This window comes from Lasioglossum baleicum, chromosome 1, assembly GCF_051020765.1.
Source record: "Lasioglossum baleicum chromosome 1, iyLasBale1, whole genome shotgun sequence".
NCBI classification, from domain to species: Eukaryota; Metazoa; Arthropoda; class Insecta; order Hymenoptera; family Halictidae; genus Lasioglossum; species Lasioglossum baleicum.
The window spans coordinates 17,406,844-17,426,191 of record NC_134929.1 but is presented as its reverse complement, the minus strand read 5'-3'; the positions used below and the strand labels follow the sequence as shown (position 1 = coordinate 17,426,191).

At 42.0% G+C, this 19,348-nt stretch overlaps 1 protein-coding gene and 1 long non-coding RNA gene across 2 annotated transcripts in view; one reads left to right on the top strand and one right to left on the bottom strand.

Moving 5' to 3' along the window:
• The first annotated feature begins 8,953 nt into the window (after positions 1-8,953).
• LOC143209787 (beta-1,4-N-acetylgalactosaminyltransferase bre-4) overlaps positions 8,954-19,348 on the top strand; it is a 53,408-nt gene continuing 43,013 nt past the window's right edge. The window contains exon 1 of the mRNA XM_076425948.1: positions 8,954-9,586. The gene's annotated coding sequence lies outside the window, so the exon portion shown is untranslated. The remainder of the gene's footprint in view (positions 9,587-19,348) is intronic.
• On the bottom strand, positions 10,294-17,732 carry LOC143210093 (uncharacterized). The gene is made up of 3 exons (XR_013009186.1): positions 11,147-17,732; positions 10,751-10,987; positions 10,294-10,607 (listed from the first exon to the last, which is right to left on the bottom strand). It is a non-coding gene; the product is annotated as an uncharacterized LOC143210093 (long non-coding RNA).

Genomic DNA, 19,348 nt, shown 5'->3' with positions numbered 1-19,348 from the left:
TTACTATCTTGCCCGGATTTGTATAGTCTTCGGGGTTCCACTTATCCCCACTATCGCCGTCTGTGCATGGAAGGGAACGGAATTGCATCGAGTCGAACACGAGGCAGTCTTTTCCCGCGTGTTCGACACTCTTTCATTCGTCACTCTCGCGCTGACCGTCGCGTCGGATTGCGAGGACTGGATGCTGTCATTTGATAAGGCTAGTACATCAACTTTATCTCTGGCCACCGTCATCTGGAGTGCTCAGCTCGGAGTCATGAATTGCTCGGATTTTCCCGCGTTTTTGGATCGATCTCTCGCAATGTCTTGATGTTTGAATGTATAATTTCAATATCTATTTTCACCTGTAAGGTAGATGTCCCCTCTAGAAGCCATTTAGTGGTGCAGCTTGTTTCAAATAAATTTTTTCAATATAGAACATCAAGGAATAAATAAACTGAGAATAATATTTAAGAAAGTATAATTGTAGTTTATGAATAAAAAAATTTTTATAATAAATAAAATTAACTTGCAGTATCCACATCCCCTCTATGAGTCATCATAAAAATAAAGGAAATTTAACAATTTAATTTTTAATTCACGATTACTGAGATTGTACTGTAGAATAGTCATTTTCAGTAGGTTTAGTGTCGGCGATGCTTTTCAATTAGAAACCTATTGCCTTGTTCAAATCAAACCCCTTTAATATTTGACGGTACGCGTTGTACGAAGAATGGGTCGTGGTGCACAGAAAACTCTGCGTGGAAAAAATAATTTTGTCCACTTGTTTGCACGTGGAACATGTTTTGCATGTACCGAGGGAGCTTTCCTATAGGCACGATTGAAATCTGCGTTCGCTAAAAATCGCACGAGGTCCGAGATATTGATCTGTACTGGAGCACGCCATAGGAACGCGACTGGCAAGCGTCTCGGAGAGCTCGTGGAATTGTTGTTTCGTTCGTGTTTTCGCCTATAATTCGATTCGTTTAGTTTCGAGTAGAATTCGCGGCGATCTCGAGTTAGCAGGAGCGAGCTTGGTCAAAGAAGCTGGAAGATGTTGTCTGTGGAGCAACGGAACGGAGAGGAGCGGTGGGTTGAACACACTTCTAACCGGTGGAAAAGCTTTATTAGATTTGTCGAGGGAAACTTTATTCGCGAGGAGCTGAATTTAATTTCTTCGATTCCGGGGGAATGAGACCTGTCTTTCTCTCTTTTTCACTCTTGAGATACTTGAAGCAGAGGTTAACTGGCATCGAAATGTGTCGAGCCTCATCGAGTTAATTAGGCTCCCGATGCGCCGCGCAAGAAAATAATATATTCGAACGGAAGTTAGCTCTCTCTCTTTGCTCGAGAGGTAAGAGAGGTGCTCTTGAAACTCTTTGGCTGATCAAAGTTGTCGCGATTCCCGCGATTAAAATTCGCGGTGTTCCTTTCCGATGCTGGAAGCCGTCGGCGTCGGTGACGTCGCGACGCAGACGAAGCCGCTCGGGGCCACGAGTGGAAAGTTTAAGCCGCTTCTCGGTTAAGCCGGCCATTTATTCCGTCGAAAACGTACGCCCAACCCCGCGGCTCCGACAGTTCGTTAAAACTCTCGTCAAAGAAATTTGAATATCCACCGAAGGAACTCCGGAAGACGGCATAGCGATTCGCGAACCGCGCACGGTAAATTAACCGATTCTTGCCGGCGCGGCGGCCCGGTTCGATCCGATTCCGAGGCGAGAATTTTGCTAATTGTTTGCGAACAGGTACTCTTCCGACCGATCTCAATAATCATCAATAGACAGCGGATTTAATGCATTTTATGCATTTATGACAAAAACGAGTAGACGTAATTCAAAACAATAAAAAGATTAAAAGAGTTTAACAGTGTCCATATACTATTCTAACTATATCAAAGTTATTAGTTAGCAAAATAAATTTTTACTTGGCTCTTGTAAATTGCAATTGATGTATAAAAATTTTATTTTGCATAAAGATCCGCAGTCTAATCACATCAAGTATCACATCAAATTCGTGAATGATTTACAAAAAAATTTGTAAAATTAAGGCTGGGTCTCGCTACGGTTTTTGGATCCGATTCCTTGCGGCTCGTACAAACCGGTAACCCGTTTCCCGTCGCGTCGTCCCATCGAGTATTCCCCGCCCCCGGCTACGGGGACTCGAAATCTCAGTCGTCGAGGAGGACGTTTTTTCCCCTCTCGGTCGAACGTGTAACGTGTGTTCCGAGATCGAAGTGGAATTTCCATCGCGCAAGGGACGAGTGTAATTCAATCGAAGCTAATGGACCGTGAGCGAAGCACCATCGGTAATCTCGTTTCGGTGTCTATTGTGGACTACATTGTGCCGTAGCGAAGCGACGCGACGCGTCGCGCACACAATTGGCCCGCAAGCAACGCGGGTACTCTCGCACTACCTACGATGGCTTAGAAAACTAATTGGCCGGGTATCGAGTCGCAATTAACTTCGCGGGCTCCGCCTCTCCCCATCCCGAATCGTATTGTCTCGCCTCGCTTCACCGTCGGAAAGTGTCCCCGACTGTCACGCGAAATCAATCAAGAATCAATTTAAGCGATGAAATTACGGATGATTTAAAATCCAACATATTTCATATCCATATGGCCTAATCTATCTACTGAGAATTTCCCGTCCGAAACTACAAGCATCCGGTTTTCAGACGGAAAAGTCCGGGGTTTTTATGCTGTTCGTTCCTGGGTTTGCGATTTTATAGATGGCAACCGTACACCCGACTCCTCTTCCATTATTCCACTTTGTGTGCACTCCCTCACAATATGAGCAACCGTACCGTATTGTCAATGTCCAGAGCAGTCCGACGCGACGTTAAAAATGCAAATAAACCATTTCTTCCAGCGGAAGGCGAAAAGAAATTCCATTTCGTTGAATAAAAACCCTCTGGCCTCGAGCAATTACATTTCCAACGAGATTGTTCGATTCTTTTCAATGCTGCCCGCCGACCGCGTCGGCGACTTTAATGAGATCGATCGAAAAATATTCGGTTTTCCGTAACCGGTTACGTGACGCGCGTTTCCATTAAAGCGAAACAGGAGGATAAAGTGACGGGCAGACGAGGCGGAAGAAAAACGCGGGCATGGCCAGGAAAAATAGCAGACACTTCGGGCTCTCGCCGGCGGAGAGCAATTTTTCAGGGTGCTTGAACGCGGTTCGACGTCCCTGCCGATAGAATGGACGATCTATTATTTCGCTGGGAGACGCGTCGAAATATGCAACCTGGGGAGCTTCGCCGAGAAAACTACGTTCGAGAAGACGTCGGAGAAAATTTCGACACGCGATACCCGTTCCGAAAGTTTCGAGGAGCGCGAGCATTTTTCTTTCGCGCGCCCCGCGGTCGATTATATCTTCCTCTTACCTTTCTCTCCCTTTCCGTTTCCCGACCATAACGCGGATATCATTTCCACGAGAATAAACCTCTATTGAAAATCTCGCGGAGGAAAACGCGGTGCACATCGTTCAATGCAACAAACCAGGAACGGGAACCTTGCGGCCTTGCATCGTATTTTCAATCCCGGTTCCGATACCACGACTGTATTGTACCGGCTCCCCAATGTCCCTACGATATCGTTTAACGCAACCGGCGTGCCCAGAAATTGCAGACGGAATGACCTGCCCAAACATAAAAATTAAATTTTCCTGTGACGACTTCTAGTTAGACTTTTTTAAGCTTCTGAGATAGTTGGGTTGCCACTCAAAGAGACCAGATGGGGTTCTCGAAATTTTTTAGAAAAATCTGAAACCTCCAGAGAAGTGATTTTGATCAGTCCAACTGGTTCTACTGTTGAAAATTGCTTTGGTTTGGTTGAGCTTCTCAGGTGGCACGGTTGCCACTTAAAAAGTTAAAATGGTGTCAAGATGGTTTTCGAAATTTTTCGGAGAAGTCGCACGTATCTTCTCGATTCACGGGGAAACGCGTCGCCGCGCCGCGCCGCACAGTGTCACGAGCCACTGACAAAAATCGGAAAAGTCACTGCTTCATATCGATTGAAAACTGTTCATACTATGCCAAATTGTCCAAATAAATCATTTTTTGAAAAAAAAATTCAAAAAATTCAGTAGGAAATTAATTACAAGCGAATCTGTAAACGAAAATTTGGAAGATGAAATAGTACATCAGTTCATAGCGTAACTTGTTTACGTAAAAAATAATAATTGTAATTATAAGAAATAATCATTTTAGAAAATGATGGCTAAGGGTTAGCTAATTATAATTCATCTTCAAAAATTTTGTAATACTTTTGCGCTATTTAATAATTAACCTGAAATGAAACCATTAAGTTTTATTGGTTCCCCTAATCTTTAGAAGAGGATAAAAAAGACACCTCAAAACACTTCGGGGATTTTCTTGCGTTCTATTAGTAAGATAGTATATTTTGATATCATGTAAATTTTAATTGCGAAGTCTTGCGAAAAACAGAGTTATTTAACAAAATATGTAGCAAGAACTGGTCAGCAGCCGAATACGCGGATATCTACTTGTAGAAATATGAGATTCGACTACGGTTATTGAAATAAATAAAAGAATTTTGATATTACATACATTACAGATACGATTAAATAAATAAAAATTAATGTCCTAATAATCATTGACAATTATTGACAAGAAGGTAACACCCTCCGATCTCGCTAATTCTTTAATATGTTGTCCAGGTCATCACTCCGAATAATGCTCTAAATGTTTTACTCGCCGGTAGTTGTTTATAAAAAAGTTATTGAAAAAAGTTATTAAAAAAGTTAATCTACTTTTTATATATTTTAAAAACACGTTTCACATTTTCTCCTAGGGAGTTATTATATTTATATATATATATATATATTAATATATATTAATATAATAATATATATTAATATATATATTAATATAATAATATATATTAATATATATATTAATAGTACTTATACTTATATTAATAGTACTAATACTTATATATTAATAATGATACTTAATAATTGTAAATACTATGTACTCGTAAGCTTTGATTAAGTATAACTACACATTTGTTTATAAAAGCGAATTATGACTAAAGCATGTTTAGACCAGAGCGAATAGTCCTACTTTTAGTTAGTTGCGGCAGGCATAGTAGAGAAAGAGCGTATGTGTGTCGAGGAGGCGAATGTTATAAGAGTTTAAAACGAAGTTTCAGTTTCGGAAGAACTGAACTGAGAATTCATCTACTGAAAACCAGCAATAAAACAAAATTTTGTTTATAAATCTCGTTTTACAATGTTTAAATAAATTACTATATTTATAATAATATCATGTTCAGATTGCTTTCAATATAAATGAAAAAATCCACTTTGTTTCATGTCTCTATCATAAACAGAACAAAAGTTATTGAATTTTGTCCAAAAAACAGGCATTTCGTGACACTGTGCGCCGTGCCGCGCCGATCCTTCTCGGTGTTTTCGCAAACACGACAATGCGGTATTCGAAAATTATTCGGCGAGACGAGATGCCTGGGAACGTGCAGCTCGCGGGAATGCACTGTATTTCGAGGCAATCTGCAAACGCGAAGGGTTTGCTGAATTGCACGCTCCCAGCTAGGTCAGGAACGGAAGGAATATTTGAATACGCGATGTCGACGGACTTGAAGATAAACGAAATTCGAGCGCCGCGCTTCCGATATACATACACGGTTCTGATGTTTTTATTCCGAAGCGGTTTGTATTTTTAACGATCGTGTGTCGCTCCTACATTATATATGAAATCGTGGCAAGATTCTATGGTTTTGTCTGTTGTCCATAGTGGTTCTAAATTCTACGATAATATTTCATATGCATCGTTAACATCGGTTTTTTAGTACTTCGTTGAAAGAAGCTGAATAATTTTGCTTATAATTAATGAAAAGATAGAAATTGTTAAATGGACTGGTTGGATAATGTTACTCGCAGAAACTTATTGGTTCACGAGTAGGGTTGCCAGATCTTTTATATTTGATATGAGTCTTTTATATTTGAACTTGATCTCCTGATATTTGAATAGCATATACAATAATTTTCAAAAATCTTTGTTTGAATAAAAAAGTTTAAAATGTGCTGTATACCTCTTTACTTGAACTCCTATATTTTGAGCTTATCTCATATATACATAATTGCAGTTTTCACTAGTATATTTGTTTTCTTCTATATTTGGACAAAACTATCTGGCAACCCTATTCACGAGTGAAATCAATATTGTTATTTAGAAATCGATTAAGAAACCATCAATCATTAATTTCTGACAGTTAGAAGGCCACTGTGTCATTATATTGGCGACATCAAATTCTTTCGTCTGTTTCCTAAACAAATCATTTAATCATTTAGGTGAAATCCAAATCAATCTATATTTTTCTTTTTTCCTCAGAACATAAAATTCTTGTTCTTTAAGAATCTGTTTTTAATAGCCTTCTTTTAATATTCTAATTTAACAGGATATCGTAGGTCATATATGTATAGTATAGCCTTTACAAAAGCTAAAGTAAATATTTCTTGAACTTGAATTTTAACCCGGCGTTGGTAAGGTGGGAAAATGTATCGTAAGTGGTAAGATGGGGTCTCACAGACCCCCCGAAATAATATATTGTATTATAGAAATATAAATATCTTTTTCATAACTAAAAGATTAGGTATTGCTTAAGAGGCTTGTAATTTATCAGAGTAAAAACGCAGATCCACGAAATTAAATTTTTATTATTCAAAAATACTTAACAACTGTCACGCGTTGTTACAATGTTACGATCAATCTAAAATCTCTGGGGTCTGTGAAACCCCACCTAACTAACGCCGGGTTAAATATACCGCTATTTGGTGGTAGTAGCACAGACGAGATATAGGAATAGACCTGACACCCAATGCATTTTGGTGTCCATCGGCACCGACGAGATACTATTAAAGACTGCCAGCCTTATGGGAGTTGGCGAGCCCGAATTTTTCGGTGTTTCTTACGCCCTCTAGGATATATTCTGGCTCCATCCAGAGAAACAGAAGGCCAACGACGGCATTTTGTCGGTGAAGAAGACCACTGAGGAGATTCTCGTCGCGATGTATCGGTGAGAATGCGAATTATCACGAAACCATATCGATTATTATTAAATGTTACATTCTCCGCCATATTTCAGACGATGTTTTGGCACTATTTTGGCACTATTTAGAACTTTTAGCGATGTGGTATATCAGATCACTGTAACTTTCACGTTATCCCCGCGCCCACTCGCGCCCACTTACTGGTCCCGCGGAATAACACAGGGGCTGGCAGTCTTTAATAGTATCTCGTCGGTGACATCGCGACGAGAATCTCCTCAGTGGTCTTCTTTACCGACAAAATGCTGTCGTTGGCCTTCTGTTTCTCTGGATGGAGCCAGAATAACCCTAGAGGGCGTAAGAAATACCGAAAAATTCGAGTCCCGCCAACTCCTATAAGGCTGGCAGTCTTTAATAGTATCTCGTCGGTGGTTTTGGCATTATTGTGGCACTATTTCGAATTTTTAGCGACGTGGTATATCAGATCACTGTAACTTTCACGTTATCCCCGCGCCCGTTGCGCCTGGTTACCGGGCTCGCTGAATACCACAGGGGCTGGCAGTGTGGCAGTCTTTAATAGTATCTCGTCGGTGCCATCGGTATTGGGTTCCTAGCACCCCATTTCCTATATCTCGTCTGTGCTAACACCCCGTTACCATTCAGTGTCAACACCTCTATACATAGAATTAGAGAGATGTATTATTATTATTTCAAGGGGCACAATATTTATAGCCGGGTTAATAGCAAATTATGGATATAATTTAAAGAAAATTATTGCTATCACTGGCATTTTAAGGTGTCGGTACTTCAGATTCCTATGGACACCACAGACGAGATGGAACTAATAGCTTGGAACTAACAGTGATCTGTAATACCAACATCAGGGGCAACCACACCGGCTACGAGTAATCAGGGGCTGCCACACCGGCTGCGAGTAATCAGGAGCAGTCATATCTCAACTCTAAAAGGCGGCATTTTCTACCATTTGCATTTTGGAAAACTTACACATTAAACCGATTCGATTCGATTCCATTCCATTCTGCGAATTCCCACCGTACACACGAGAAGGAGACTATATACTTCGCGACCTCGACTATTGTTACAGATCGGACATTGCAGAAACCAGTTTTGCAGGGCGCGATGAACACTAAATTCCGTCGACAAAGCTACTGCATTTAAACGTAACGATACCTCGTCTTTTACCTTACGGGCCGACGAGGCGTTCGCTACGCTTTACATACATACATATCGTGTATGTCTACTAACGCGATCAAGCCTACGTTGTGGGCGGTTAGTTCAAAAAATATACATACATACTGGTGAAACGCAGTGGTACGTTCCCTGCATTTAGCGCTCACACACAATTAAATGGCTAAAAGGCATACGTCGCTGCGTTCAGGTAAACTACAGTGATTTCCGCCATCGCAAGTCACGCCCCAACACTATGACTTGCACCGCATTAGATGCTAATATTTACAATGGTCACCATGACATTGTCGTACATACCGCCACAGGTAACGTAACTTAATGTACGTCTTCTTTTTGCGTACGGTACTGTCGTACGATAGCGGGAACACTTGTTCCATTGTTGGAATGGCGAACGAGTTGTGTGTTATGGCACACCGCGGGGGGTTGAATGTAGTAACGTGCACCCTGATTTTGCGCTAACTGCTTACAGCAACCTGGGCTCACAGAACTGTGACACGATCTCCCGTAAGGCTGGCAGCACCGACGAGATACTATCTCGTCGGTGCTGGCAGTCTTCAACAGTATTTGGTCGATGCACTAACGTAGAACATTTTCTCCAGAGTCGGTAATTCAGAACCGTGTACAGAAAAATGCATTGCATGCAAAACAGCTGTACCATAAAAGTTCGTCTGATGGCGCCTCAAGGACCTTTCCTTCAGCACCGCTACCGTGGCGCTCTAAGTACACGAAGTTAACAGCGCTGCCGTATGCAGCCGCTGTCATCCGCGTGTCATTCGTAGCAACGTTTCCTCGAGGATGTCCGCAGTAAAGATCATCAGGACCGGAGATCCGCGTATTCCATTCGATAGATCCTGGTTCGATCTCGTCGATTTCCCATCAACGGAGAGCGGGAACGTCTCCATGGTTCGTTGTATTCGTGAGTTATCTCCGCAGAAGAGTGTCTGTTTTACCGTGCGATCGTGTTCGGGAGTGCGAGGAGAGAGAGCGTGCTCCTGTAAGCGGTGGTGCGTGTAGCCAGTGCCAGCCTTTCGGTGTTCTCTCAGATGTTCTCGAAGAGATATCGACACGAAAGCATGGTTGTCTCCGGTTGTTTACCTCGTCGGAAGCCACACAGAGACTAGAGGCTGCCCGGTGGACAAGGCTGTGCGCGGAACAACCTCGAAATTCAGCGTGTCGTGTCGTAACAAGAGCAGGCGGATTATCCAGTACTCCCTCTCGGGGCCTGGAGGCTGACGCCGAGCCGAGCCGAGCCGAGACGATTCGCGGACAACACCGTGGAAGCTGGGCCCGGTATAACTGTCCTTTCGCAACCACAGGGCCAGCAGGACACCTCGAACAGGATATGCGACTCGCGTCCTCGGATAACGCGGTAGGTGGACACCCGAATCTAAAGTAGTACAACCACCGAAAGACATGCGAGAGATAGGTCAGTGTTTTCGACGCGGGTTCGATCCGCACCGCGTCTTTCCATACTGACGTCCTAGCGTAACAGTTGTCATGAGACTGGCCCCGTCATCTATATCCAATCGACATCTCTCGTATCTTTAACACTGAACCTACCAAGCACTAAAAGCGACTAAATGTGTGTCTTAGCTTTACAAAAATTACAAGGCTCTATTTATTTAGATTCTGTGCCATTTTTACTACAATATCTGCTCGAGTAAAAAAATCTATCGAATCAATTTTCATGTAACTCTAAAGTCTTTGATTCTACTGCTTCAAGTACGCTTCTTGTACCTGGAATTTTGAACATGCCATTTCCAGAGGATCAACCGCGATTTCAAACTGATCCGTCATCTCGAAACCGTCACGTTTACAGAATGTTTAGCGGGAAACATCTGTCTCGTGTCTTTAAACGTCTGATGTCTCTATAGGGTCTGGACTAGACCAAGAGTCCTTAATCGTACCGCGTTCACTATGTTCCTCGTGCTGGAATTTTGATTGAAGCATTTCTCGGGGATTAACCGATTTGACTGTTCGAACGCCCACGCGACCACTCACTTTCGAAAAGTCAGTCGATCGACAGGTTCGACCGGCGTGTACTGCTGGTTAGACTGCGGCATAGGTGGGAATTATTTGGCGAAATAAATAGTTCAAACACTTTATTATTTACTACTTTATTATTGAATTTTTATTTTCATTTTTTACTGTTTTAAATTGCACCCGTACAGTTTTGCCATAAATGCATAAAATCCGAGATGTGTAGCGAAAGAAGGATAATATTTTCCTTATGGTTGTCTTTTTTTGAGAGGAGCGAGTTCGAAAATCCGCCGGTACGCGTGCCTTGGTACTTTCAAGTAGATTCGGTGGGTCGTGATCAGACACATGAGTCAATTCCTATTCAACAGCACCCGTATTCGCCGGTCCTTTCAAGTCAATTCTCTCGGATACTAAATGTTGAACAATCAAATGTTATTCTTTTTGTTCCGTGTATTTCTACATGAAAAAATATTCATAATATTGTCGGTCTAAACATGACTATTATTCGAAGCACTTTGAATTTTTATAAATACGGAGTTTCACGAAAACTTACTTGAAAGGTTTTTATATAAAACTGGACCAAACGAGTTACTTTGAGGAACAACAGAAACCAGCTTATCGGACGGCGAAGAATTGTGAAAAACAGTTGCACTTTTATTTAACAGCCACCGCTTTAACATTTCTGTTCAGTTCAATCAAAGCTGACAAGTGCAATTTTGTAACTCGTGAATCTTAACTCCAGCCGCGTTCCCTTCGAGTTTTAATCTTGATTGCAAACAGATTTCAAAATCTAAACAAAGTAACAGTTGTACATTAAATTCGTACCTAAACATTCTTTCAAATCTTTTTAAAAATCACGTCAGAATGTAGGAATTGAAGATTCCAGCAGCTCCTGAATCCTCCCACCACTCACAATCTCGCAACTAGGCGCGTTAGATCATCTTCTTACCAGAACAGGAAAAAATTCGAGCGTCGAAGGCTCGGTCGAACACGTGAGCGTGCAAACGGCAAGATTCCTCTCGTCCCCGGCGCTCGTCGAGTACGTGAAAAATAATGGGGGAGCTAAGGATGACCCAAATGCGCGTTAGCTCGCGTTTTATCCACGGAGATGGAAAGCAAGCGAGCAAAAGCAAGCGCGCTTGCCACCAGTTTCATTTTCTAGTCCAGATTTCGATTTCCCGGCCACTCGGCGTCCACGTCCGCTGATTAACGCATTCTGGAGGCTGCACAACAAGATCTCTTGGATCGAGGATTTCACTGCGTGCCACGCGTTGCACAAGAACATGCACCGGTACAAAAAACCGAGCCGAGAGATCGGGAAAATCGCACGGTTTCTGCGTCGTAACAACGCGATCGACCTTGCGCAACCGGCTACCGTCTCTTTTAGCTTAGAAAAGAAAGGACGCCGTTGTGCGACGCGCTAATCGAGTAGCTTGCCGTGAAATTCGAACAAGGATTCCTGAACCATGATCCAAACTCATGCATTCACACCTTCAACATTCAATCACGAACATACAGGGTGTCTCAAAAGTGTTGTATGTACTTCCTTGAAAGGCGTGATTTGAAGTCACTTTTTCCTCTACGAAAACGTTCTTCGGCTTTATTAAGGAGTTATTAACAAAAAATACTGGGACCACTCCGAGCCGGAATCCGTCCGCTATAGCCGCGCTCTGATTGATCCGTGATTTTTCGCTAATAAATCCTTAACAAAGCCTCGGAGAATATTTTCGCAAAGGGAAAACTTACTTCAAATGACCTCAGGAACCGCTCCTTTGAAGATAGTACATTTTTGAGACACGCTGTATAAGAGAGAACAACAGCCTTGTCGAGAGCAAGAACCGATTCAGAATTAGAAACGGAATCGTGCTAACCGCTCGTTGGTTTGATCGACCGCGAAATCGAGAGCCGACTCCCAGATAATCCGGCTCGCGCTCCGATAAAACTACGCGAACGTGAAGGAACTTTCGTTTATCGAGAGTTGCGTTGAGCTCGCATTATGCTGCTTCTGATCGATTTCCTGCGATAACTTTTCAACGATCGCTGCCGGACTTTTCCCCAGGACCAATTAAGCCGTTCGATGCTTCTTTCGCTTCCAGAGGTTTTGTCAGGACTAGACAAAAACTTGAACAAGCCTGCTTTCCGTTCAAGCAAAACGAACCGTCTCGAATTACTAAAGTGGAATGGGAGAAAGAGACCCAGATCGAAATTGTTCTTTCACTAAATCTGTATGAATAGAAGGATTAGTTCCGTCTGTAATAGATTGCGGATTTTATGTAATTATAACAAGATTCAGTACATGAAACTTAAGATAGTGGGAAGATATATTAACAAAACTTTGTCCATTTTGGGGTCATTTTTTGGTGGGGGGAAAAGTGGGCCACCAACATTTTTTTAAATGGGAAGTAGTATTGATTTTTTGTTATTGTGATACCTCTCATTAAATTCAGTAGAATTTAGATGTTTGAACCTTTGTATTTTGCACAATGATTCCCTACAGTGGGAAACACGTGTTTCATGGTTGCTGGAATTGATTTTTGGCTTTTCGAGAAAACGGAACACCGTGGGACGCGTCGCGTCGGCGTTTGCCGACAAGAAAGAGAGCACGGCACCGATGAGTTATGAAGCTCGTGGCTCGTTTATTATCGCAACGGAGCGGCGGGGTTAATCACGCTCCGTCTAACGATTTCCTTGTTAAATCCCGCGCTAGCTGATGATACCGGGATTCGTGCTATTTCGTGATGCCTCGGACCGAGGCACGATATAACTGAATTCCGGACTGCGCCTCCGCTTTCTACGGAAAACCAAGCAGAAAGGCCGAAAGAACGGGAACACTACCGTGGCAATTTAGAACCCCGGGCGTTTATTATCTTCGCTTATCTTCGCCGGCTTGGGAGGGACGCGAATATCGCCGGGGAAGCCGCTTAATCGCCTCGATTAACATTTTCCTCGCTGCCAGTTTATCGCTTCTGTTGTTACCATCGCTGTACCAGCACGCTGCGAACCACGAGCTTACGCGATAGCCACCGTCCACGGTTTACCAACCAACAGCTTTTCGCTCTTCCGTGCAACTGTTTGCCAAACCGATCCTCCTGGACGCTCAAAGAAACTCATTGTATTCCATTAAGTCCGTCATTATTAATCCTTGCGTCAATAACGAAAGTTCAACGCATATTGTACTTTTATGCCTCAAAGACCATAAAAATTGATACATTTATTCTTAAAAACCTTACCGTAAGGGACTGTCGTAAAGGTTGGGACACGATCTGTTCTTTAGCTATAAAATTTATTGATTTTCTAATAAAATAGTTCCCAATTCCTTTCGCTGTGTTAAAATTTTCGGTTAAAGAAATAAATGTCCACGTGGTCCTGTGTTTCAAAATCAACAGAATTTTCATTTTGCATAAAAGTCGGCAGTCTACCATAGACTGACGATTCCAGACAGCAGATCACGGTGCAAATAAAAGTTTGTTCTTTCGTGTAGATGCTGTAATCGGGAAACGAATTGGAAGTCTTATGAAACTTTTTCGGACAGTTCCCGGTGCCAAGTTTCGCAAGAAGCCGCTATGAAATCCGCAGTCTCTTGACGAAGAACTATTCGACGAGCGATCGTTTGCTCCACGGTGCAATCCGGAAAGCTTCTTTGAGCTAACAGTCTTCGTGGTTTTTCGGCTGGTACGTGATTCGTTTCCGAAGCTCTCACCTTCCGCCGGTGCAGCCTGAAACGAGCGCCGCTGATCGATACGAAATACGTGTTTCACGTTACGCGAGCCAACACCCTCGAAAATATTGTCGAACTCTAATGGCCAGTTTCCTCGATCGATTTTCCGTAACGTTCGCCGACGATCCCCTTTCCTGGAATCGATTGTTAGTGGCATCGATCGTTGCCAATTTCAATATCAATTTCAATTTCAATTCCAGCATAATATCATGAAAAACTCGTTCGATATATCCTCCATCAAGACGATCGAGGGGATCCGAGAATTTCTCAGGCACTTGTATGTGCAACAACGATCGCCGTTAATGTTATTAGCTTTGGGCTAGAGACCATAATCACCCGGATTCTCCAGTGTTCCCGAGGCGTAATTACTCCGGCCGATACGATACCATCGCTCGTTGATAATTCGTTACTAGTTCACCGTGTAATTCGAGCCTTTCCCCTAATTGCCAGATCCTCCCACCTACCTCGAGCATAACAGTTACTCGTTTGCCTACTCCTGGGCCTTCAAACGGTTCCGATAACCACTGGTTGAAACAGGGAACGAAAGAGTTGAGGAACTTCTTAATTGGTCATTTTAAAACGTGGACCGTAAAACTTTGAAAAACGTCCTCATATTAAAAGTTCTAATGAGAATGGGGGAAAAAAACATTGTGGAGCGTAAAAGTTTGAACAGGACTTATATGAAATATAATAAAAATATAAGTTCGTTTATTACTGGGACAGAGATTTTGTTCAACAATATTAACAAAGCCGTCGAGTATTGCAATACATATTGAATGATGGACGATGAATAGTAAATACAGTAAATTCTCTATAATCCCAAACGCCTTCGGGGTGGTTCGTTTCCAAGTTCGTAGACAGACACTATTTTCTTGAGCTTCAGAGACCGAGCCGAACGTAGAGGAGCACAGCGTGTGTAAAGAGAGTTACTGCGACTGCGACTCTCCACGTCTCTTTCTTTCTCGTACGCTGTCCTTCCCCGCGCCCGAAACGTTCATCGTCAATTAAACCACTGAATACAGTTGAAATTATATCGTGTTTGGTATTACCTTAATCAGAAAAACACCACAAATATATTGGTGAATGTTTCATAAAAAAATGTTTATATTGGTATTGCATTGTGAGGACGCACGGGCCTTTAAACTGTGCGACTATCCGCGTCGCATTAGTAGTGGTTCACACCGATACACCCGAGCCGAGATCAGATTACTACAGTGGAGAGAATATATTTTTTTGCGTTTATCGTGAACGGCCGTTTTGCGACTATTTACTGATAATTTACTATATATATACTTGAACAATATTAAATAATTATTACAATTGATATCTTATCTTAGCATGATATGATATACCTAAAGCCTTAAGTTGATTATTTCTATCTCGCTCACTAATAGTATTTACGAAGTCTTTTTTAACAGACGTTCTAAAGATACTTGTTCTATGTAACTTTTATTACATCGATTCTGAGATATCTGTTCCGTGAGAAGGCTTCCTAAAGAAGTTTCTTCGAAAAGTTAAAAATAACGTTTGTTTACAATAAAAGTTTCACATGAACAGAGAATCTCTTAAGAAAAGTGTAAAAGTTCAAAGACAATATTTTCAAAAAGACAACTGTTTATTTCAGTGTACGATTTAAAATTGTAATATTACAATAGTTCAGATCAGAAGAATTCGAGAAGAGTCATCATCCTGAACATCTGAGGAATTTTCTCAATTACCATGGGATTTGAATTCTGTTGTTATTTTCTGATTAATTTATTTTCAGTTTCTCGGGGGGGAAATTATAATTACTGTGTACGTGGAAGGCAAAATTAGTTTTCCCTTCGAATTTCTCGCCGCGTGTTCGCGAAAGTTCCTCGGCCCGACTACGGGGTAAATAACAATTAGCGTGGTTCGCGTTCCTGATAACCGGGGAAACGGTAATTAGGCGTGCCTGATCGTAAAATATGCCGAGTCGTCCCCCTCCCTGTGCGGGGCTTACGATTCTATTTTTTCTTTCTACCGGAAAACGGTAGAGCAGAATAATCTCTGATCTTTCCGAGGAAGGGTACTCGCGTGTCCCTCCGTCGGACAGTGAAACACGGTGCGAAAAGGATGCTTCCACAATTTGTATGCAGAACAGCAGGAACGACCGAGAGGGAACGGAGAGCATTTCCCGGCGCGAACAATGCTCGTTCTGCCCGTTTCAGAGTTTCCTTTGTACTGGAACTGAGGCCAAAAGACTCTCAATACTTGCATACATTCTATTTTTATTCACATAAAAAATAGAAAACCTGTTCGGGATACACACGCTCATTAGTAGACGAGTATGAAGCATTTATGATGACAAATGAGAGATTAAAAGCATGAAACAATTTATTAGCAAGTGTTCAGACTTCTTGTCCGGGGCTCTTCTGTAGAAGATAGTTACATTGATTTTCAATTGGCAAATGTTTGAAGCCATCGCGCGACGGAAATGGGTCGTGGCCTGGATGGTTCCGAAAGAAACGAGGGATTATTTCAATTCCGCTCCTTATCCGACTATCTCGAAGAACGCGGGGGTGTAAATTGGCCGGTTTCCAAGATAGCTACCTCGTCAGCGTTCGAGAAAGGGTGTAGAAGTCGAGTCGAGTCCGGATATACATTCTCCTTATCAGTTTTCGCGCGAGCAGGGCAGCTCGAACGGGGCACAGAGAGACGTGCTGTGCCGTTTCTCGCGGACTTTCCAGATTCCGCTTATCGCGACTGGTCATCGGTCGCGAACTTCGGGTCCGTATTACACGCGTCGACGAGATCCCTTCGAGCGGCAGCCTTTTTCGCGCAGTCAGCCGCGAACAATCCTATTCCCAACCTGTCGATCTATCGTCGATGCCACGGCTTGAAACCGCTCCGAAAATAACCGTTTCAAACTCTTATATAAAGCCCCTCATTCGAACAGTCCTCGAGAGCTTTCAGCCTAAATAACTTTGTCCTTTCTTCATTATTGAACACACGAAACATCCATTGAACGTTACGGAACAACGAAATCAGAAACGTGACTAAACGTACTTTGTGTACGGGTCCCCAGTGACCCAATCGTAGTTAGACGATGCCAAACTGACTGTCACCTGGCACAAGGGAGCTCTCCGACCGAAAATTCCTTCTCTTTATCAAACTCGAGCGGAAGTAACCGGTGCCAGGAGCTCAGTCGAAGCATAGTGGCTCAACGGATGCCAGATTCTATTGTCTTTCTCGACCTCTCGTGCATCTCACGGCCGAGGCCGCTGCCACCAAACAGACAACACTCTCCTCGTCCTCCTCGTTCCTAACACCTCGTCAATGTATTATACATACACACTCGAAGAAGTCGCGAGTGAATGCGAACCGAGCGTACGCGTTGACATCATCGTGAGAACGAGGGTGCGTGCGAATCTCGGCGAAAGATAAACACGGCCGTTTTGCCGCGTTAATTAGACCAGAAGCACAATTACGCGGAAAAAAAACCCTCGAGATTCGATCGCGGGCCTGAGAAACTCGCGAAGATCGATACCATTGTAGTCGACTCCTTCTATGTGCTCTCCGCACAGTCTGAACATTTGAAATTAGTGGCTGAACAGAAATTTATTCATTCTGGAATAAACTAAGCCACATTGTGCAAGATGCAAAACTTCGTTTTGAAGTAATTGTTAATAATTCTTAATACATTATTAAACTGCCGGTTTTTAAGCAAAATAAGAATTTTCTGAGCCAATTGTGAGAAACTAAAGTTAAATGGAAAAACTTTTTAAAAACCACGCTTATATTAAAATGCACTAAAAAGGAGAAAATGATTTCTTCCTGGTTCTCCATAAAATCGAATCCAGTTAAATGATTGATAAAATTTTTCCCCAAAATTTTAAGCAATTATGTAGTTCGAAATCTCTTCTGTTATAAAATTAGTGTCGGAATAGATGGAAAAATTTAATATAAATTTAAGTAAAATCATGACATTAGTGACTATAAAAATAAAAGTGTGGAGCGCTAAACGTAATCTTCGTGAGCGCTCCACGCTTTTAATATTTATATCTAATTAGTCACTAATCTAGTCACTAATGTCATGATTTTATTTAAATTTATATTAAATCTTTCTTTGCATTCCGACACTAATTTTATAACAGAAGAAATTTTGAACTAATTGCTTAAAATTTTGGGGAAAAGTATTATCAATCATTTAACTGGATTTATTTAAATTTATATTAAATTTTTCTATGCATTCCGACACTAATTTTATAACAGAAGAAATTTTGAACTGATTTCTTAAGATTTTGGGGAAAATATTATCAATCATTTAACTGGATTCGGTATTTTATGGAGAACCAGGAAAAAAATTGTTTTCTCCTTTTTAGTGCATCTTAATATAAGCGTGGATTTAAAAAGATTTTTTATATATTTCATTCTCTACTTTTATTGTCATCGGAAGCAAGTGTGTATACAAGCAAGATTGGAGTATGGGAAGAGATGTTTAAAATTCGATTATAAGATTTGACACGGCAAGTTAATATAAGTACGGTTATAATAAAATGTCTCTTCTCTGTCAAATATCTCAGAAACTAATAGAAAATCCACTATTTACACATATTTGCAACCTATACGCAGAAAAACCCGCAGTCTATTCATAAGAAGGGATCTCGTAGATCCGACTGTGCTAACATTCGCTATACAAATTCCGAGCTGCGATCGTTTAGTATCCCCCTGTTAATTATCTTAACTACAGATCGGTTTCGGCGCAGCTTTCCGGGTACGATACAGGTATGAAAACCATACCGGATTTAGGTCCGTGATTTCGAAAGGCATTTCTGTCCGGTTAGCTCGGATCGATCGATCGAAAGCGGACGGTAGTAGCGCCGCTTCGCGCCGTTTCATTCGCGCATGCATATAGGAGAGCAGTAAATTTAGTTTGTCGCGCGCGCTCGACTCGTTAAACGATTTGCACCATTGACCGAATCCCCTCGCTCGCCGAAAATATAGATATAGACCGGGTTATTGCTATAAATACCGGCGCGACGGGTCGCGAGCGGCAACGTAAATTCGCGCAACCCGTACACCCGGTTACCCGCACGTTCGATATCAGTTTGCGGTTGCAGCGCGTCAACGTGTTATGCTGCGGTTATACTGAATGCGATTTCCGATCGCACGCGACACATTGTCGATTTCGTCTCGATCCTCGTTTCGATACGTTTCGCATACGTTGATTGACACGGGGTCAACGGTGACCGTCGCTATCGAACGGCTGAATCGCGATCATCATAACACGAATGCGCCACCGAATATCAATTTACCAGGTGCACGAATTAATTCCTGGCTCTCGCTGTTGGTTAATTGTAATTTTATTTTCAATTCGACTCTTTCAACCACCACACAGTAGGTTAATTAGCCCGAAAAATCGGTCGTTGAATCAAAAATGCATCTTAACATTTAAAAAGTCAAAATAATTTT